The sequence below is a fragment of the Gossypium hirsutum genome, chromosome A03 (assembly GCF_007990345.1).
Source record: "Gossypium hirsutum isolate 1008001.06 chromosome A03, Gossypium_hirsutum_v2.1, whole genome shotgun sequence".
NCBI classification, from domain to species: Eukaryota; Viridiplantae; Streptophyta; class Magnoliopsida; order Malvales; family Malvaceae; genus Gossypium; species Gossypium hirsutum.
Genome location: NC_053426.1, coordinates 37,567,529 through 37,590,968, shown reverse-complemented (window position 1 = coordinate 37,590,968; position 23,440 = coordinate 37,567,529). Strand labels below are relative to the sequence as shown.

General features: G+C 35.5%; 1 non-coding gene across 1 annotated transcript; it reads left to right on the top strand.

The window, feature by feature from the left end:
* The first annotated feature begins 13,397 nt into the window (after positions 1–13,397).
* On the top strand, positions 13,398–13,504 carry LOC121227242 (small nucleolar RNA R71). Its single transcript, XR_005924874.1, has one exon. It is a non-coding gene; the product is annotated as a small nucleolar RNA R71 (small nucleolar RNA).
* The last annotated feature ends 9,936 nt before the right edge of the window (positions 13,505–23,440 follow it).

Below are 23,440 nucleotides of genomic sequence, written 5' to 3'. Positions count from 1 at the left end.
GCCTTGGATCATTATTTACACACACCTGAATTCAAGAGAAAGTTGTAGAGAGAAAATTCTCTAAAGAGATTATTCTAGAAAATTTCTAGAGATATTTTTTTGATTTACAACTTGACCCAAAAGTTTACAGAAATTGCAAAATTACCCCACTGGTAATTTTTGTCAAAAATTTCCTTATTCGAAGTGAGCCCACACTCGGCAGACGTGAGCTTGAGGATAGCGAAGAAGACTACTCGGTCGAAGTGCTCATTCTAGACGAATAAAAAAGGTACAATTTTGATTAAGTGTTTATTACTTTAGATATCACAACTAAGATCTCGTTTTGGAAATTTTTTTAAAACTTTGGTTTTTTACTAAATTGATTTTCCACTGCATTTTTCAAACTCGTTTTTTCCAATAGTATGTTAGGTACCTGACTTGCGTATGCATGGATTTATTGGAAATAGTGGAATTAATAGCTCAATTAAAGAGTTAAATGATATCCTCTCATTGGCATTGTATGAATTGATAAATATGGAACGTGGCTACAGGTTGCTTGTTCTCGAGCGACCAATTTATAACAATCATTTGTTGACTGTAATAGCCCGTTTTTCAATGGTGTCGGAAATAGTGGTTTTGTCTAACATCCCAAAATAGGGTCTAGTCAGAATAGTGGTTTTGGGACCACAAATCTAACATTAAAATATTATTTTTATAATTGATATGAGGTTTAAAATATGAATATACGCATGTGTTAAAGTTTCATGAGGAAATTCTAAGTATAAGGTGTTCAATTGGAAATTTTGGACCAAATTGAATAAGTTGCAAAATTTGTGTTTTAGAAGCAATTTGTATGAAATTGCTTTGGATTATTAATTAGGAGGTCTTAAAGAGTAATTTGCCTAATTCCTAAGTTTTTGGACAAAAATGAGCTTGTATGGAAAATTTTGAAGGAAAGGCATTAGGGGCATTTTGGTCATTTGGTATATTAATGAAATAAAAAGGGAAAATAAGCCAAAAATCAGCTCATTCTCTCCATGTTGCTGCTGAAATTTTAGGGTTCTCCATAGCTAGGGTTTTCAAGCTTTACAAGCTCTATAGTAAGTGCTCCCAAGCCCCATTTTTAATGTTCTTCATGTTTTTGAAATCCCGGTAACTTGATCTCTCTTTTTCTACCCATATTTCATGCTAGGGTTCATGTTTAGAAATTTACCCATGCATGAGACGCTTATGTTTTGATGATTTATGGAGGAATATGAGAGTTTAAAGGATGGTAAACAACTTTTACTAAGTAGATTTTCATGAAAAGGGCTTTAAGGACTATTTTGTAAAAGTTGTAGAAAAGGGTAGAAAAATGTGAAAGGAAGGAAAATGTGGGCTGTTATGAACATGAAAAATGTTCGGCTAGGCTTGGGTAACAAAAAAATCCCATAGATTGTATTATCCGAGCCTAAGGACTAAATTGCAAATATATGAAAGTATAGGAGTAAATAGTAATTTTACCCAAGTATGAATTTTGGGTCGTTTTGAGTAATGTATATATTAAACGAGGTAAATTTGGTATTATAGATCAAGAGAATCGAGATATGGGCTTTGATCAGGGAAAGAACAAGGTTTACGAGGTTTAGGCTCGATTTCTAATATTTTATACCGAGGTAAGTACGTATGCAAATAAATACATTAATTATTATTAAATGATTTATTTGATATGTGTATGCTTAATATGCTTATTTGGCCATGTTGATAATATAACATGTTTTGATTCTTTGCTATATGATTATGAGACGTTGGCCATGTGAAAGAAACCATTATGCAAGTACGTTTGGTAAAGGTCTAGAAGTCTAAAATCCCGTTTGAACCTTAGGAATAGTTGAGGATACAAGTGACATGTTACTAGGATAGTCAAGTGTGTTATGAGCTCATTTAATATGTGATACATGCTAGGGTCTGGGTGCTGGGTATCTTGAGTTGTGTTCGGATACACTCTTAGCTCTTTGAGTAGCCCAATTGAGAGCGGCATGTGATACTGTGACATGAGGCACTTCAGTGCACTTTCTATCAGGTAGCCAAGGTTACGTTCAGGCACTTCTGTGCATTTCTTCCGTGTGTCCGAATCATATTCCAAGTGTTCAATGGGTAACATAATATGAATTCCAAAAGTAAAATTTAAGTAAGTCATATGTGTGCAAGATGGCACAGGTATGTACTAAAATCATATGAGGACTTAGCATATGATGATATTATGGAAAGATATGTATTTGGATAAGCACGTGCATATGAATATGGAAGGTAAGTATATATATATGACATGATGAAAAGTATCATAATGGATAAGTAATTATGCGTAGATTATTAGTAATTGCAAAAATGTTGATTATTTGTATACGTACGTACTAAGCTTTATAACTTACCCTCCTCTCTTTTCCCTTCTCATTTGATACGTCAAGCTAGCTCAAAGGATCAGGATACGTCGGAGCTCGGATCACACTATCTTCAAGGATTTTGGGTATAAAAGGGTTTAATTATTTTGGTCATGGCATGTATAGGAAACTTGTCTATTTTTATATGTGTCATGTTGAAGTAGCCAAGTGTAATGGCTCATTTGGCCATTGATTATTTTGTATATGGCCATGTGATTTGGCTCATATTAATGATTGGGATGTATCCCTAAGTTTACCTTTGCATGCATTCTAAGATGTGTATATATTGGTTTGATGGATGACTATTTATTTGCTTGTATGAGGTTACGTGATTTAGCACTCATAATGGATTGATAATAAAGAATATGGTAAACCATGAAATTGGTGTGGAATGACTAAAAGATAAGGTTGTGTGAATACTAATGGACTAGTATGAAAAGGGGTCATAGTGATGCTATAATGTTGCATGTTTATGTGTCCAAATATATCATGGGATATGCCATTGAACATATAGAAGTGCATGATTGTTTAAGGGTGACCAATGGCTTGGAGAGTAGCCTCCAAATGATCCATACGGGTAGACACACGGACATGTGTCTAGTTCGTGTTTGACACACGGTCAGCCCCATGGGCGTGTCGTTCAATTGTGTGTCCCCTGTACCTTGAATTTTAGGTTAACATGCATGGTAGTAAACACACGGGTAGACACGCGGCCGTGTGTCTCAACCGTGTGAAGGACATGGCCTTTAGCCATGGGCGTGTGCTTGGCCGTGTGCCTCAAATTTGTATGATGACATCATAAACAAAATGCTCGCTAAAATCACATAAGCTACCACACGGGTGTGTCCCAGGCCATGTGAGGGATGCAGGCCAAGGACACGGGAGGGTGCTCGGCCGTGTGAAAACCCGTGTAGGTTCGAATTGGAAAATAAATCCAATAATTCCACACGGTTGTCGGACATGGGCGTGCCCCCAAGCACACGGGCGTGTGCATTGCCTCCACACAGGCGTGTGAGGCTTTAACCTAGAAATTTTCTTAGAAATTTTGTGAGTTCTCGATTTAGTCCCGGACTGCTAATGACATAATAGGGACAAATTGACTTTAATTGATTGGTTTTAGTTGGAATGAAATTTTTTTGCTCGGTTCTGAATGTTTGGTTCTACTTAAGTTAGGTAATGCCTCGTACCCTGTTCTGGCATCAGATACGGGTAAAGGGTGCTACATTTATTGTATCAGAGCTACAATTTAGTTGGTTCTTGGACTACATAACATGTGTCTGTGTCTACCTATACCTGCCATGTGTAAATTGTGATAGTGCGACGACTCCTGACGTTATTAAACTGTGTTTTTCATATAGTAATGGATCCCGACCGAGCTATAGCAGATGACGTAGAAAGCATGCACCAGCCCCACTCAAGGGATGGTACCTGAAGAAAGTAGACCCGTAACCATGAGCCAAGGGGGGAAGCTAGAGAGGCCTTCTTGCAAATGATGAATGATTGGTATGCTGAGTTGGTCCATAAGAACCCAGCCGCTCAGACGCAACCTCCTTCACCCCCTCCGAACCCTTAGCCTGTACCCATGATGCCCTGAGGTATAGATTTTATGAAATTTTCTAAAACTCCCGTGGATAAGATTCGAAAACAAGGAGTAGAGGAATTTAGAGCTAACACTGAGGATGATGTTGAGAGAGCCAAGTTTTGGCTCGAGAATTCTATTCGAGTATTCGATGAACTGTCTTGTACACCTGAAGAGTGTTTGAAGTGTGCTATATCGTTGTTGAAGGATGATCCCTCCCATTGGTGGAAGACTTTGATTTCGGTTATGCCTAAGGAGGTAGTTACTTGAGACTTCTTTCTGGAGGAATTCCAAAAGAAGTATATTAGCGAGAGGTTTATCGACCAAAAACGTAAGGAATTTCTTGAACTTAAGCAGGGTCACATGTCGGTTACCGAATATGAGCGAGAGTTCATTTGGATTAGTAAGTATGCCCGAGAGTGTGTGCACACTGAGGCTAAGATGTGCAGGAGGTTTGAAGACAGACTTAATGAGGATATCAGGGTGTTAGTGGGCATCCTTGAACTAAAGGAATTTGTTGTGCTCGTTGAACGGGCATGTAAGGCTGAAGAATTGACAAGGGAGAAGAAGAAAGCCAACTCAGAAGCAAGAGATATGCGAAAGAGAATGATAAACAAATCGACCCCAACTCAGTCTAAGAAATCTAAAGATGTGTATTCTCGTTCTTATGCATCACTAGGACGCTCCCATAGAAATCGTAAAAAGAAAAGTTTGGGTTTCCGGACTCAGGCTACATCTGTAGCTAGCGTAAGAGACGCTAAACCTTGTTAACCCAAGTGTGAATACTGCGGAAGACGTCATCCGGGCTCATGTAGGAGGAATGATGGGACGTGTTATAGATGTGTTTCTCAAGACCACTTTACTAAAGATTGTCCCGAGACGGACGAGAGATTTCAGAATGCAAGACAGAGTGGTTCAGCTTCAAAGGCAAGACCCACGAAAAGTGCCGGTACTGGAGTTGGCAGCAAAAATATGACACGAGAGACGGCAATACAATCTGAGGCTAGGGCTCCAGTTAAGTCTATGCCATACAAGCACGTGAAGAAGCATCGTCGCCTGACGTGATCACTGGTACATTTTCTCTTTATGACACTGTTGTTATTGCTTTGATAGATCCAGGATCTACACATTCGTATACATGCATGAAAATGGCATCTACTTGAATTTTCCCGTGGAGTCTACAGAATTTGTGATTAGAGTGTCAAACCCGTTAGGCAAACATGTCTTTGTCGATAAAGTATGTAAGAAATGCCCTTTGATGATTAGGGGTTTTTGTTTTTCGGCCGACTTGATGTTGTTTCCGTTTGATGAATTTGATGTTATTTTGGGTATGGATTGGTTGACACTTTATGGTGCTATAATAGATTGTAAACAGAAAGTTATGGAATTGAGACATGAGACTGGTGAAGTCCTTCGAGTCGAATAAGATGAACTTAGTGGCTTGCCAATCGTAATTTCTTTGATGACTGCTCAAAAATGTATGAGAAAAGGAAATGAAGCATATCTGGCTTATGTGTTGAATACAAAGGAATCTGAGTTGAAAGTCGAATCAGTGCCTGTTGTATGTGAGTTTGTGGATGTGTTCCCGGAAGAATTGCCAGGTTTACCCCTAGTTAGGGAAGTTGAATTTGGTATTGAGTTAATTCCAGGGACTACACCTATCTCTATCGCTCCGTATAGGCTGGCTCCGGTGGAGTTAAGGGAATTAAACTCACAATTGCAAGAAATGGTTGACAAAGGCCTTACGAGACCCAGTTTTTCACCTTAGGGTGCTCCCGTGTTATTCGTAAAGAAGAATGATGGTTCCATGAGATTATGTATTGATTACCGACAACTTAATGAGGTAACGGTTAAGAACAAATATCCATAGCCAAGAATTGATGACTTGTTCGATCAGCTAAAATGAGCAACATGGTCTTCCAAGACAGACTTGAGGTCCAGTTATTACCAGCTGTGAGCTAAGGAGACAGACGTACCTAAGACTGCTTTTAGAACAAGGTATGGTCACTACGAATTCCTTGTTATGCCATTTGGATGGACGAATGCTCCAGCTGTGGTCATGGATTTGATGAATAGAATATTTCATCCATACTTGGATAAGTTTGTTGTAGTGTTCATAGATGACATTTTAATTTACTCTAAAGATGAGACAGAACATGTCGAACATCTGAGGATCGTCTTGCAGACTTTGAGGGATAAGCAATTATATGCCAAGTTCAGTAAAAGTGAGTTTTGGCTTCAGGAAGTTGGATTCTTAGGCCACATTGTTTCTAGTGATAGTATTCAAGTTGATCCTAGTAAACTTTCTGCCATTGTTGAATGTAAGCCTCCAAGGAATTTAACCGAAGTTAGGAGCTTTTTGGGCTTAGCCGGTTATTATTGAAGGTTTGTAAAAGGATTTTCTATGATAGCGACTCCTATGACGAGACTGCTACAAAAGGATGTTAAGTTTGAGTGGACAGAAAAGTGACAACAAAGCTTTGAAAAGTTGAAAATGCTATGGATAGAGGCGCTAGTGCTAGTACAATCGGAACCAGGGAAAGAATTTGTAATCTACAGCGATGCATCCTTGAATGGACTAGGATGTGTGCTTATGCAAGAAGGAAAAGTTGTAGCATATGCTTTGATATAGTTGAAACTTCATGAGAAGAATTATCCAACTCATGATTTGGAATTGACCGCCATAGTGTTTGCCTTGAAGATTTGGCGTCATTATTTGTTCGGGGAAAAATGCCATGTCTATACCGATCATAAGAGCCTCAAGTATTTGATGACTCAAAAAGATATGAATTTAAGACAACAGAGATGGTTGGAAATATTGAAAGATTATGAGCTTATAATTGATTATCATCTGGGAAAGGCGAACGTGGTCGCCGACGCTTTGAGTAGGAAGTCTCTATTCGCTTTGAGGGCAATGAATACACAGATGACCTTATATGATAATGGTTCCATTTTAGCTGAATTGAGAGCTAGGCCAACTCTTCTCCGTCAAATTTGTAAAGCTTAAAAATCTAATGAGGAATTACAAAACAAGAAAGTTCAGTGTGAAGCAACGAGTGAACTTGACTTTCAGACTAACTTTGATGGATGCTTGAGATTTCGGGGAAGAATCTGTGTTCTAAAGAATGCCGAGTTGATCCATACTAATTTACACTAGGCACATAACAGTCGCATGTTAGTTCATCCGGGAAGTACCAAGATGTACAATGACTTGAAGAAAGTTTATTGGTGGAATGGCATGAAAAGAGGTATCTCAGAATTTGTAAAAAGATGTTTGATTTGTCAACAAGTTAAAGCTGAACATCAAGTGCCCTCCGATTTACTCTAGCCTATTGTGGTCCCTAAGTGGAAATGGGATCGTATCACTCTAGATTTCATGATCGGGTTGCCAGCAACTCCAAGAAAGAGAGATGCTATTTGGGTGATAGTCAATAGATTGACTAAATCAACCCATTTTATACCAGTACACATAGATTATTCTCTAGATGAGTTAGCCGATTTGTACATTTCAGAGGTTGTTAGACTTCATGGTATGCCATTGTCGATTATTTCGGATAGAGATCCTAGATTTACGTTGCAATTTTGGAAAAAAGTTGCAAACGGCTTTGGGAATGAAACTAAATTTTAGTACTACTTTCCACCCACAAATTGATGGACAATTCGAGAGAATAATTTAGACACTTGAAGATATGCTTAGATGTTGTGTTCTTGAGTTTCAATGTAGTTGGGAAAATTATATACCTTTGGTTGAATTTGCTTACAACAACAGTTATCAGTCTAATTTAAGGATGGCACCTAATAAGGTATTATACAACCAAAAGTGTCGAACTCCTTTGTATTGGACAGAGCTTAAGGAAAGTAAAAGTTTCGAAGTTGATTTGATCAAAGAAACCGAGGATAAAGTTGAGGTGATTCAAGATTGTTTGAAAGCAGCGTCGGATAGAAAGAAATCGTATGCGGATTTGAAAAGAAAAGAAATTGAGTATCAAGTGGGTGGAAAAGTATTCTTGAAGGTATCACCCTGGAGAAAGGTTTTAAGACTCGGTAGAAAAGGCAAATCAAGTCCTCGTTTTATTGGGCCTTATGAGATTACTGCGAGAATAGGACCAATTGCCTATCGCTTAGCTCTGCCATCAGAGTTGGAAAAGATCCATGACATGTTTCATTTATCCATGTTACGTTGATATATATCGGACCCCTCGCATGTGATTACCCCAACAGAGGTTGAAATTCAACTGGACATGACTTACTGTGAGGAACCGGTTAAGATTTTGGCCAGGGAAGTTAAGCAACTGAGGAACAAAAGTATTGCCCTTGTGAAGGTATTATGGAATAGAAATGGGGTTGAAGAAGCCACTTGGGAACTAGAGGAGACTATGAAAATTCAATATCCTAACCTATTTATTGGTAAGACTTTCGAGGACGAAAGTCCCTAAAGGGGGAGAAATGTAACATCCCAAAATAGGGCCTAGTCAGAATAGTGGTTTCGAGACCACAAATTCAACGTGAAAATATTGTTTTTATGATTGATATGAGGTTCAGAATATGAATATATGCATGTGTTAAAGTTTCATGAGGAAATTCTAAGTATAAGGTGTTCAATTGGAAATTAGGGACCAAATTGAATAAGTTGCAAAATTTGTGTTTTAGAAGCAATTTGTATGAAATTGCTTTGGACTATTAATTTGGAGGTCTTAATGAGCAATTTACCCAATTTCTAAGTTTTTGGACAAAAATAGGCTTGTAATGAAAATTTTGAAGGAAAGGCATTAGGGGCATTTTGGTCATTTGGTATATCAATGAAATAAAAAGGAAAAATAAGCCAAAAATCAGTTCATTCTCTCCATGTTGTTGCCGAAATTTTAGGGCTCTCCATAGCTAGGGTTTTCAAGCTTTCCAAGCTCTATAGTAAGTGCTCCCAAGCCCCTTTTTAATGTTCTTCGTATTTTTTAAATCCCGATAACTTTCTCTCTCTTTTTCTACCCATATTTCATGCTAGGGTTCATGTTTAGAAATTTACCCATGCATGAGAAGCTTATATTTTGATGATTTATGGAGGGGATATGAGAGTTTAAAGGATGGTAAATAACTTTTACTAAGTAGATTTTCATGAAAAGGGCTTTAAGGACTGTTTTGTAAAAGTTGTAGAAAAGGGTAGAAAAATGTGAAAGGAAGGAAAATGTGGGATTTTATGTACATGAAAAATGTTCGACTAGGCTTGGGTAACTACGAAATACCATACATTGTATTATCCGAGCCTAGGGACCAAATTGTAAATATACGAAAGTATAGGGGTAAAATAGTAATTTTACCCAAGTATGAATTTTGGGTCGTTTTGAGTAATGTATGTATTAAACGAGCTAAATTTGGTATTATTGATCAAGAGAATCGAGATACGGGCCTTGATCAGGGAAAGAAAAAGGTTTATGAGGTTTAGGCTCGATTTCTAATATTTTGTACCGAGGTAAGTAGGTATGCAAATAAATACATTAATTGTTGTTATTAAATGATTTGTTGATATGTGTATGCTTAATATGCTTATTTGGCCATGTTGATAATATAACATGTTTTGATGCTTTGCTATATGATTATGAGACATTGGCCATGTGAAAGAAACCATTATGCGAGTGTGTCTCAACCGTGTGGAGGATATGGCCTCTGGCCATGGGTGTGTGCTTGGCCGTGTGCCTCAAATTTGTATGATGACGTCATAAATAGAATGCTCGCTAAAATTACACGGGCTACCACACGGGTGTGTCCCAAGCCGTATGAGGGACACGGGCGTGTGCTCGACCGTGTGAAAACCCGTGTAGGTTCAAATTGGAAAATAAATCCTATAATTCCACATTTTTTGTGGGACATGGGCATGTCCGCAAGCACACGGGCGTGTGCATTGCCTCCACACGGGCGTGTGAGGCTTTAACCTAGAAATTTTCTTAGAAATTTTGTGAGTTCTCGGTTTAGTCCCGGACCGCTAATGATGTATGTTTTGGGCCTCGTAGGTCCATAATAGGGACAAATTGACTTTAATTGATTATTTTAGTTTGAATGAAATTTTGTGGCTCGGTTCTGCATGTTTGGTTCTGCTTAAGTTCGGTAATGCCTCGTACCTTGTTTCGGCATCAAATACTATTGTCATCTTTTTCATTTTACGCTACCACATTTCATGGATTGCCATGCAATCAATATGTAAATTAACATACATTTAAGAATATACATTTTTTAAGTATATTTAAAGTTTACTTTGAGTTACACAAACTTACCTGGTAATTGCTTTGGTTTCATATTTCGGTTATTTTGAAACCTTTCGTTTTCCACGGTCAACCTCCGGAATTGGTTCTTCAGGGTCTATATTAATAAAAATAAATTATTAATACCTCAAACTATTCATTTCAGACTTAAATTTTACCCCCGGGCAAAATGACCATTTTGCCCCCAACATTTCACATTTTTACAAATTAGTCCCTAGGCTCGTATAATGAAATGCATGAAATTCCTTGGTTACCCATGCCTAGTTGGATGTATCCTAAGCTCATACCATCCCATATTTTCCTCTATTTCACATTTCTACCACGTATTTTATACTTTTTACAAAATGGTCCTTTAGGCCATTTCCATGAAAATCTACCTAGTAAAAGTTGTTTATCATCCTTTAAACTCTCATATTCCTCCATAAATCATTAAAACGCAAGCATCTTATACATGGGTAAATTTCCAAACATGAACCCTAGCTTGAGATATGAGTAGAAATGGGTAGAACATGTTACGAGGATCTCAAAATTACAAAGAACATTAAAAAGGGGGATAGGGAGCACTTACTGTTGAGCTTGAAATATTGAAAACCCTAGCTTATGGAGCTCTTGGAATTTTGGCAGCTATAGGGAAGAAGATGGCTGATTTTGGCTTTCTTTTTCCCTTTTTATTAAGTTTATTACCAAATGACCAAAATGCCCTTCCTTACAAAACTTCTAAAATTTTCTATACATGCCCATTTTTGTCCAAAAACTTAGAAATTGGGAAAATTGCTATTTAAGACCTTCTAATTTATAATTCAAAGCAATTTCATGCAAATTTCTTCTAGAACCCAAGTTTTGCAATTTATTCAATTTGGTCCATAATTTCCAATTGGACACCTTATACGTAGAATTTCTTCATAAAACTTTAACACATGCTTATTTTCATATCCTAGACTTTATAATGATCATGAAATAATTATTTTAACGTCAGATTTGTGGTCCCAAAACCATTATTCCTATTTTAGAATGTTACAATGGGGTTTAGTTTTCGTTGTCCATCAATCGTCCCTTTCTTGCTATCTTCCCGGATGATCTTGTGCATGCATATGACAGGCTAATGCCATGAATATCAGCTATGGTCCATCTGATAGCCTTCTTAAATTGTTTCAATACTAGGATAAGTTTCTTTTTTTGCTCTTTGGTCAATTCTACTGAAACAATCACAGGAAAAGTAGAAGCGTTACCTAAATAAACATATTTTAAACGTGAGAGAAGTACCTTCAATTCTAATTTAGGTAGCTCTTCAATTGACGCTTTTGGTTGGGCATAATCTCTACTTTCTAATTCCAAAGATTCAAAGTGGGATCGTAGATTAAACCCTCTGATTAGCTTCTAGCAAAGCTAAGTATTCCTCTCCCACTTCATCACTTGGAGGGTCTAATTTCAAAATTTTCTCCAATAGGTCCTCAACATAACTGAGTTCCTTTTCTATGATTAATTCCTCTAACTCGGATACTGCAAAATAATCATCAATTGTGTCAGAAAATCATATAGACTTAAAAACATTAAATGTTAACTGATTGTCTTGAACACTCATGGTAAGTTCGCCCTTCTACACATCAATATGTGTCCTTCCAGTCACTAGGGAAGGCCTTCCTAGGATGATTGGCACCTCTTTATCTGTTTCAAAGTCTAGAATAACAAAGTCAGCAGGAAAAATAAATTTGTTTACATGTACCAATGCATCCTCGATTTTTCCTTCTAGATGTGCTAAAGATTGATCTGCTAATTGAAGTGTAACTATAATAGGTCTAACTTCACCTGTCCCCAACTTCTTGAATATGGACATGGGCATCAAGTTAATACTTACACCCAAATCACATAATGCCTTACCACAATAAGTTGCTCCAATGTTGCAAGGTATGGTGAAACATCTAGAATCCTTCATCTTTGCGGGTAGTTTGTCTTGAAGATATGCAATGCATTCTTTCGTCAGGGCTACCATCTCAAATTCTCCTAGTCTTCATTTTTAGACAGGATATCCCTCATAAATTTGATGTAATTCGGCATTTTTTCAAGTGCTTCTACCTACAAAATGTTGATTTGAAGTTGCTTGAGTACGTCTAGGAACTTTTTGAACTGGACTTCATGCTTCTACTTCTGAAGTTTTTAAGGGTAGGATGGTGAAGGATTCTTTACTGGAACTAGTTGGTTCATCTTTTATGGCAATTTCGCATCTAATAAAGTTGTTAGTTTATCATAATTGACTGGTTTAAAAGTTACCTTTTTAGAGTTCATAGGTTACAGTTCTAATGAGATTGGAATTTCAACACTTGGTTGAACTTCCACTACATCTTGAGCATCAACTAGCTCCTTTTCAACTTTGACAGTGTTGGGTTCTAATGTCTTTCTACTCCTCAATGTTAATGCTTTACAATGTTGTTTCCCCAGATTTCTTGGATTTTTTATATCACTAGGCAGAGCACCTTATAGTGGGTTCTTAAGTTTAGTAGCAAGTTGACCCACTTAATACTCCAAATTTCTTAAAGTGGCGTCATTCTTTGCCTTATATGTCTTCAATAGGTTTTCTAACCTATTGGAAGGTTCAACTTGAGTTGGTTTCTGAACTTGTTGGGTAAAAATAGGTGGCTGGATCGGTTTAGGTTGTGCATAAGTGTTATTGGTTTTAGCCCCTTGGTTACTCCAAGAAAAGTTAGGGTGGTTTCGCCAAGATGGGTTATAATAATTGGATTATGATCCTTCCCTTCCTTGGTTTTGGTTTTGGTTACCCATGCAATACACGGATTCTGGGTTTAATGGACATTCTTTGAACAAATGCCCTTCCCCACAATAAACACAAGTTACATTTTCAAATAGATTCAGTGGCTGACCTGTAAAAATATTAAACCCATTAGTAGTAAAGTTTTTAAGCATTGATGATATTGAGCTACTTGAGATGCAAATGAAGTAATAGCGTCCATTTCATGTACTCCAGCAACTCATTTTCCTAACACTGCTCGATTGGTTGGTCATTGATAATTGTTGCTGGCAATCCCCTCAATGATTTCATAAGTCTCGTTATAAGACTTAGAAAGGAAAGCACCATTAGCAGAAGCGTCCATTACCATCCTCGTGTGAGCATTTAGATTGTTATAGAACGTCTCTAATTGGATGTAATGAGGGATTCCATGATGAGTTCATCTTCGCAATAGTTCTTTAAACCTCTCCCATGCCTCATACAAGGACTTATTATCGAACTGTTGGAAGGTAGTAATCTCGTCCCTCAACATAGCAATCTTGCTAGGTGGGAAGTACTTCACAAGAAATCTTTCTGCTAACTCTTGACATGTGGTAATGGAAATTGGTAGCAACGAGTTCAACTAGGTTCGAGCTTTGTCCTTCAGTGAATATGGGAACAACTTTAATAGTAGTATATCTTCGGGTACTTTGGCTAACTTGAAAGAATTGCTCACCACCATAAACAATCTTACACTTATGAAGCATTTGGAACATAGCCGGCATCAGCTCAAACTATTGTGCCTCAATTTTGGGTCTCCTAATACCCAGATTAAGATCATGAAACACTAGCACGTCATACTATCTTAGAGCTCTATCCCTATCATCAGCAATAAGGATCAGATTTTGAGGAGGGTTTGCTACGTTTCCTTGATTTTGGTTTTCAAAGTTCATCCCTTAGGTCCTTCTTTGAGTTGCTTGTCTTTTTTATTAAGGAAAAGTTCTTTCAATTTCAAGATCTATAGGGAGTAAATTGATAATTTAATCAATACTCAAAAGCACCTGAAATGATTACAGAAAAATTAATTAAGTTAAAATTGAATTGAAAACTAAACCAAAATGGAAAATTAAAAAATTCACAAATAATTACTTTTAAAACAGTCCCCGAAAAATGCGCCAAAAACTTGGAACGATGGAAACATGTAAGTGTACACAATCGTAACAAGTAATAAAGTGACAAGTAAATGTCGACTTATCGTACCCACAGGCACTGCATAAGAAAATATTTATGAAATGTAATTCAAAACACTTTGGTGAAGGAAAATCATTTGTTTTGAAAAAGGGTTTAATAAAACTAGATTTTAACTAAGAAATTTAAAAAGGTAAAAATTCCAACGCATGATTTCTGCAAAACAAGTTTAATTAATATGACATAATTGTGTTAGATCAATTACATTTCTTAACTTAATATTACTAAAACGAATGTTCATGTTGTTACAAATAAATTCACAGCAACTTGGTAATTTGTTAACTATAGCACATATAGACTTACAAAATTAACTAATCTCTTGAACATATTACTATGCCAATTCAAACAATTAATAAATTTTAATAAGAAAGTAAAATATTAAGTGAAGTAACAATATATTCCTACATTGAAATAGTTTAATCACAATAATCTTGCAAGTTATGCAAGGCTAATGTATTATTTAATACCGTCACTAATTTTAACCCTCAACTACCTTAGAAGATTAAGCATGCACTGATAAAGCATTGTGTCAATTAATTACAATTTCAATACGATTAATAATTAATGCATTAGTTACCTTACATTTATAAAGCAAGTGTAACATAATCATGATTTTACTTAATCAAACAATTTACCAAGACCTATAGCAACACAAACATGATTTTAATAACTTAAGTAGATGAAATGAAATTAACCTAACACGAATTAAATTTAAGCCATGTTAATTAAATTTTGAACAACAGCATAATAAATATTTATAGACATGTTCATAACAACAAGAAGACAAGTTAAATGATAGGAAACTAGAATCAAATCGAGTGTTTCTCCAAAGTCTGACTAGTTTGCTCTGCTCCTTCTTCTTTACTCATTCTATTGAACCAAGGCTTCTGCAAGAACTTAAATGCTGCTACCCAAGGTGGCTGAAGGGATGTTTTCCAAGAGGGAAATTGGCAAAGGAAAGTAAAAGGGAAAAATGGGAAACAAAGGAGAGAAAGTGAGTGAAAAAGAGAGAGATGTGTGGAATGAATAGGTGAAAGGGGTATTTATAGGTGGGAGTGGTTGCTAGAAATAACAAATAATTAGCAGTGACACACTCCCCTTGGTCAGCCACCACTCATGCACAAGTTGAAGATTTCAACTTGCTATATTTAACTAGCGGCAAATCTACAACAGCATGATAAATGGATGGGTTTGAATGCGATTTCGAGGAGACTTCAATTAATGATTTGCATGTCAATAAATCACCTAATTTAAGCTAATTGGGTCAAAATGTTGGACGGGTTTGGGCAGCCCAATTGATCGGTTGGATCAGTCTTTCGTATTAGCACAACTAGACGTCCTTTCCATAATATAATTAATAATAATTATTTAACCCAAAATAAACTAGATAAAAATTAAAATTAATTATATTATGTATTAATATTCATAATTTGGATAGTCTTAGGCTGAAAAATTAATTCACCTTGATGCTTCAAAAACTGCTTCACAGTTTTGAGCTTCTAGCAGTGTCTACCGAGCCAATTTTCACTGTTTATGCAAATCCGTCGAAAATAAATCAAAATTTGTGAGAATTTATTATAATTAATATGTTAATAATTTTAGTATAATTTAATTATATTATATTTTTCAAAAAGAACTACTACGAAACTGCATGAATTTGAGTTAGAAAGGCATGAAAAAGTCTATATATTTTTGTGTTTCCAGGCGGCAAATGGTCGATGACGGTGGGTCTTTGATGGTTGACCAGTGGAAGAATTACACTCCTACTAGGACTCTATTAGAGAAGTTGATTTCATATTAACTATTCCAAAAATAATATAATTTTAATACATTTAATATTAAATTTAATTTAATACTTATCTTAATAGTATTTTATTAATTTAATATTAAAGTGATTATCTTAATATTAAATTTAATTTATTGTTTATCTTGTAGATAAATATTCTATTAATTTAATAAGATTGAGTATTAAATTTAATCTAATATTTATCTTGATAAGTATTATATTAATTAATGATAGTTGAACTCTTTAAACTTTCTCTATATAAAGTGTGCATTGGGTCATTATTTTTTACACACTTGAACTTAAGAGAAAGTTGTGGAAAGAAAATTATTTGAAGAAATTATTTCAAAAATTTCTATAGATATATTCTTTATTTACAACTTAGCCCAAAATTTTAAAGAAATTACAAAATTACCTCACTGGTATTTTTTCTGAAAAATTTTCTAATTCAAAGCAAGCCCACACTCGGCAAATGTGAGTTTGAGGATAGCGGAGAAGACTGCTCGGTTGAAGTGTTCATCCTAGACAAATCGAAAAGGTACAATTTTGATTAAGTGTTTATTACTTTAGATATCACAACCAGGTTCTTGTTTTGATTTTGAAAACCCTGGTTTTTCCCTAAAATTATTTTTCGTTGTGTTTTCCAAACCTGATTTTCCAACAATTGGTATCATGAGCTAGGTTGTGCTCTATCTATAAGTATAAACAGATTATCAAAATAATTTCTCTTCTTCTTGAATGATTTGATTATATAGAAAGTGACATTCTTTCGATCTTATGCATGTTTTGAGTTATAAATTTGGGAATGGATACGATATTATATATTTATTATATAATTTTTTTACCAATGTTATGGTTCTTAGGAAATAGACCATGGACTATCATCTCCACGTGGAACTGTTTTTTTAGTTCATATAGTTCTAGTAAGTCAGAAACAGATATAAGACTTAAATGTAAATTTTCAAAAAGAATTCCATGACAAGAAGAAGATGGAGCAATGGCAGTTGAAGACCCAAGGAATGCCTTGTGGCGAAAAACTATGTAATTTTATTTTTTTCATTTATTTTCTAGTAATAGAAACATGGAAAACTTGGCTGGCAATTTTATTTTAATTACCTATATCCTTATATATTTGTTTTATAATTTTTATAATATTTATATTATTTAATATTATAATTTTGATATATATGAGATAACCCACAATTGAACGATTAAAAATAAGAAGTGTCGTAATGAAAAAATACATGTGTTGTATTGTTCTATTCACTTCTTTAGGTTATTCAATTACTATGAGAAGTGTGGTAATGAAAAGGTGCATGTTTAAGATTCACTCCGGCTAGGAAAGGCTTGATTTTTAAGTGGTAAAATTTGACTCACCTTCCTTTCTTGGAACTCTACCTGATGCACGATTCACATTCACTTCTTCTATTTTTTCCCCTCAAAAGAAAAACTGCGGAGAATCAAAATTGTTTGTTTTTATGATTGACTTTTGTGTATGAATGAATGTGAATGTTATAAAATTTCCATAGCATGCCATGCATATATTGGAAGCATGTCATATAAATTAGGTAAGAATGCCACCAGGACTATTATATGATCATTCTTCAAATTTGGGATAAAAACCTTGCATGTTTTTAAAATATTGAGTGGGAGAATGTCTTTGAATAAGACCTACGACCTTCATTGATGGTCCCTAAGTGATAGCATGTTAAAGTTTTGAGCCAGTTTCTACCCTAGTTTCACCATAATGTACACTTTATCATGTGGGTTCACTGGATGGGATTTTCTTTTTAAGGGCAACTAGTCATGCATGACTCTCAAAGAGATTGTCCCAAGACGACTAAAAAATGAAAGCATGTTCATGATGGGTGTTGAGTCAACGATTACACACTCAAGATCGTCTCTTATTAAATAGTTTCCCAAGAAACGATGTTTAAGCTAGAGACAATGGTCAAATGTTAAAATGGTCACTGGTTCATGTGGAGTCTTAAGAATTAAGATTCACAAACCAATTGGATGTAATCCATGTTCCTGCTAGTTAATCATAGGATCCTAAGGCGACATGGTTGACGGGTGTGAGAATGATCGTAGCAATTGGAAAAATATTTTTTCAAGGTTTTAATACAAGACACATGCATATATTGCATTCTTGATATGTTTCCGGAATGAAAATATTTGCTTAATACAAACATAGTAATTAGTGAATCTTTATTTTTTCAATTCAAATATTCCTATACTCCACTTATTAGCATTCTTACTGAGAATAAATTAAATGAGGATAACTTTAGAGAACAGAAATAGAACTTGCTAATAGTTCTCAACTGTGAGAAACACAAATTCATTCTTGATGATACATGCACTCTTGAAGCTCAACCCAAATTGAGAAATTGCTGGAGAGATTCTAACTCCATTGCTCGATGTTATATGTTAGCGAGCATGAATGGTGTGTCGTAAAATCGACATGAGAATTTTCGTACTGCCAAAGAGATCATGAAAAATTTGGAGGATTTGCTCGGAGGCCAAGCCGCATTGGCTCGATAATCTATTATTACAAATTTGATAAACTCTCAGCAAAAATCTAACACTCCAGTTAAAGAAAATATGCTTAAGCTTATGGGATTCTTTGCAGAAACGGAGGACAATAGGGTTGAACTAGATGTGAACACTCAAATTAAAATAGTGTTCAAATCCTTAACCAAGGAGTTTGTTGGTTTTAGGGTCACTTACAGCTTGGGGAATGAGGCGCTTACCTTGACTCAGCTCATGAAGGAATTACAATCCTATAACTTGATGCTGAATGGTGGTAAGCCAATTCAGGAGAAACTTGAGGCAAACTTAGCTGTAGGTCCTTCATACTCTAAGGGGAAGCAGAAAACTAAGGGAAAGAAGCAACCGACTAAGCCTTCAATTCCACTTCAAGTGGATGGAAAGAACGCTAAGAAGTCAAAAGATCCTAAAAAGATAAAATGTTTCCTCTACAACAGGAAAGGACATTTCAAATCAAACTTTAAGGAGTATTTGGGTTACCTAGATGAAACGAAAAAAATTATGAAACTTTTTGTGGTTGAAGCTTACTTAGTGGAAGAATCAGTTGACAATTGGGTTATTGATTCTGAAGCTATTAACCATGTGTGTAACAGCCTACTTTTGGTCAAATCAGAATAGTGGTTTTGGGACCACAAATTAGAGGTTAAAATATTTATTTTATTATTATTTTAATGTCTACATCATGATAGTATGATTGTGTGAAAATTTCGTTAAGAAATTTTATCATTTGAGTGTTCAATTTGATAAAAAGGACTAAATCGCGTAAAATGTAAAACTTAAGTTCTATTAGGTAAAGGTGTCTAATAGCTATAGAACCTTAAATTTAAGGTCCTTATTTGGAAACTATCCCATTAATTAGATAGTGTATGATATTGGCTTGGCATTATGGAAATTTTGATTATGTTTTAAGGTTAATTAAGTAAATTAGCAATTAAGATTAATTAAAATAAAACAAATTAAAAGTCATCATCTTTTAATGTTCTTCAACCGATTTTTAGAAGGGGAGAAGCCATTGTTAAAGCTTAGATATTTGGCAACCCTAGTTTCTCTAATTAAGTATGTATTTGTTTCGTTTTTAATTATTTCTATGTTTTTTGGATCATTGCAACTTAATCTAGCTAGCCCAGAAACTAATTTGAAAAACTATTAAAGGTTTATGGTTTTTCCATTGATGAATGTACATGTATTTTGATGTTTGATGATAGAAAATGTATGCTTGTTGTTAGATAAACAATATTTGTAAAGTGATTTTTGGTAAAATTGTCAATTAGGGATTAAATTGATAAATGTGTAAATTTGGTGGTAGAAATGTGAAGTAAATGAAAAATATTGGCTGCTATGGGTCTATATGAAATTCAGCTAGCATGGGTAGGGACTTAATTGCATGAATTTGTATTTTTATGAGATAAGGACTAAATTGTAAAGATGTTGAAATGTTTGTGGCAAAAGTGTAATTTTGCCATAGTATGATTTTTGGGCTAATTTGAATAGAATGATAATTATATAAGCTAAATTTGATATTATATAGATCAAGAAAACTGAAGTTTGGATTTAGATCGGAGAAAAACAAAATGTTAGATTAATCGGTTCATTCTATCGTTTTTGTGAATCGAGGTAAGTTTGTATATTAATAAGCATTGTTATAATTGTGTTTTAAATGCTTTATTATTGAATTTAATTGTGAATACGACCTTACAGATATGTTCGATGAAGATTCGGCAAAGTGAAATCTCGGTTGAACCTTAGGAATACATTAGGATACAAATGACATGTCATTAGGGGTTATATGATTTGGGTGTTGGTCCGTACGTCCTACCAATTGCTGAGTTTTTTGGCATGTGTTGCGGATTCTCATCATCTTATATAAGCAGCACCGTGTAGCTACATCATGATCGTTAACTTGTGTGAGCAGATCCGTTGATAGCTCGAGAGTGAGCATTATATGTGATATGAGATTGAGATAGCTTTGGCTATGCATTGGCACTTAGGGTGTGATATCCCCGAGTATCTGATAGTATTCCAAATGGTTCAATAAGTATATCAAGGTTATGGAAGAGTATGAGATTGATACGAGCTTGTAAGGTATGTACAGGAACTATACATTCATCAAATCGAAGAAGTTGATGGAAATTGTGTTTAATCCTTGGGTTGAATATGTGTTAAATTATGTTTCAAATTTGAATTGCATTGTATGATGTTTCTATTATTGAATTGTTGGTTTGTAAGTTTTACTTACTTAGCATACGAGCTTACTAAGCTTCATAGCTTACTCTATTTACTTTTATGTGTTTTATAGTGATATCGAAGCTTGCTCAGATTTGGGAGTCGTCGGAGATCTCATCACACTATCAAGCTATCATTTTGGTACTTTTGAGCTTTTGTTTTTGGTTATATGACATGTATATGAGTTATGGTCATTTTGATATATAGTTTGGTAATAGACTTAGCTATTTAAGTTGGCTTGTAAATGATGAATGGTTAGTTTTGGCTTGTAAATGATGAATGGTTAGTTATGTGTATAGCCATGTGACTTGGCTTATTTTGGTGGATTTGGTTCTGTATATATATATATATGCAAATGGCCTTTGTTATACATTTGGTAATTGTTATGTAAATGCTTGTGGTGAATGGTTGTTTTTGAATTCGTAATTTGAGTATCAAATAGTTGATTACTGAGAATTGGTATGCATGTGATTTTAAGTAAAGTGATGCATAAATGAAACTGATCATTTAGGTGATTTTAGAATGTGAATTTGGTATGAAATTGAATATCATATTATGGTACTTGTGTGCCTTGTAGTTGTTGGTATTGATATAGCATGAGTTGAACTTGGTTTAGATGAGTTTAAATGATTTTTGAAGTTGTGGTTATATGCAAATTTGGTTGGTGTAGGTGAATGAAAATTGGGTGAGAAAGATGGCTTGGTAAATAGCCTATTTTTGTCCATACGGGTAGAGACACGGGTGTGTGTCTCAGCCATGTGTGATATACGGTCTGATGACACGACCGTGTGTCCCCTGGTGTTTAATTAGAAATTAAGTCAGTATACTTCACAAGGCCCAGCACAAGGGCGTGTGACTTGGCCATGTGGAATAAGTCAGTATACCTTACAAGTTTGGCACAACCTAGCACATGGCCTAACACACGGGCATGTGAGGCCGTTTTGAAAGGCACACAGACGTGTGGTTAGCCGTGTGACCTAAGTCAGAGAGTTACACGGGGTCGAACACGAGTTGGGACACGGCCATGTGATCCTAATTCGAATGTCCACATGGCCTGTGACACGAGCGTGTCTTTGGCCGTGTGAGACACATGACTGGGCCATACAGGTGTGTGTCTCTTGTATTTTGCAAAATTTTAAGTGTTCCAAAAATTTCCTGAGATCTCGGTTTAGTCTCGAACCACTCTTAAAGCATGATTTAGGCGTCGTAGGCTCGTTTTAGGGACATTATGTATGATTGTAATGGTTTATATTTGAAAATGAAAAAATATGTACGAGAAATGTATGTTTATTTGTGAAATAAGTCCAGTAATGCTCCTAACCCTATTCTAACAATGAAAATGGATGAGGGGTGCTACATTTATTGGTATCAGAGCTACGGTTTAGTCGATTCTATGACTAATGTAGCATGTGTGTGAGTCTAGCTATACATGCCATATATAACATGTGTAGTGTGATATCTCCTGACAATTTAAAACATGTTTTCTTATAGTAAATAGATCCCAATCGAGCTGTGGCTGATAATGTTGAGAGTAATGCACCAGCCTCCGTTCATAGAGTAGCGTAATCTGAGTCGAGACCCGTATCATGTAGTCAGGGAGGAGAGGCTAAGAAAGCCTTTTTCCAAAGGATGAATGAGTGGTTCACTGAGTTTTTCCAAACTAATCCGGCTACTAAACAACCTCCACCCCTACCTATTGCCCATAGCTCCTCAATGTTTGGAACATTTACAGTTGTGTAAGTTGCCTGTTGATAAAATCTGAAAATATGGGGCTGAAGAGTTTAGAGCTACCGTTGATGACGATCCTGAGAGAGTTGAGTTTTGGCTTGAGAATACAATTTGAGTATTTGATGAACTATCTTGCACGTCAGCTAAATATGTTAAATGCGCTGTAGTACTTCTGAGAGACACTGTATATCAGTGGTGGAATACCTTAATATCTTTGGTGCCGAGAGAACGGGTCATATGGGAATTCTTTCAAATTGATTTTAGAAAGAAATACATCAGTCAGCGGTTTATCAATCAAAAATGCATAGAATTTCTGGAACTGAAATAGGATCAAATGTTTGTGACTAAATACAAGAGAGAGTTTGTGAGACTCAGTAAATATGCTTGAGAATGTGTTTCCACAGAGGCAATTATGTGTAAAAGATTTGAAGATGGGTTGAACCAAGACATTAGACTTCTAGTTGGAATTCTAGAGTTGAAAGAATTTGTTGTGTTAGTTGACAGAGCATGGAGAGCCAAGGAACTGAGCAAAGAAAAGAGAAAAACCAATTTTGAAGCTAGAGATACGAGAAAGAGGTCGATGAGTAAACCATATCACTATTCATCAAAGAAATCACGAGATTCATATAGTCGTTCGAATACTTTAGTGGGGTATCCAAATAGAGATCGTGGAAAATAATACATGAGTCCTAAAGCTCAAGCTACTTCAATATCGAGTGTTGGTAGTATGAGAAACAACAAACCCGAGTGTAACACCCCAAACCCGGCCTAGACATTACGACCGAATCTAGCGTGTCACATTGAAGTGTTATTAGAGAAGTCATGTTTTATCTAAAATCTTTCTTAGTGTTTAAAGAATATTTTCGTTTTAAATTAAAATGAATGGAAGCTGCGCACCAGGTAGGATTCAAGAAAAGAGGAGGTGAGTCAATTAGACTACTTAAGTACCTAGCTCTTCCA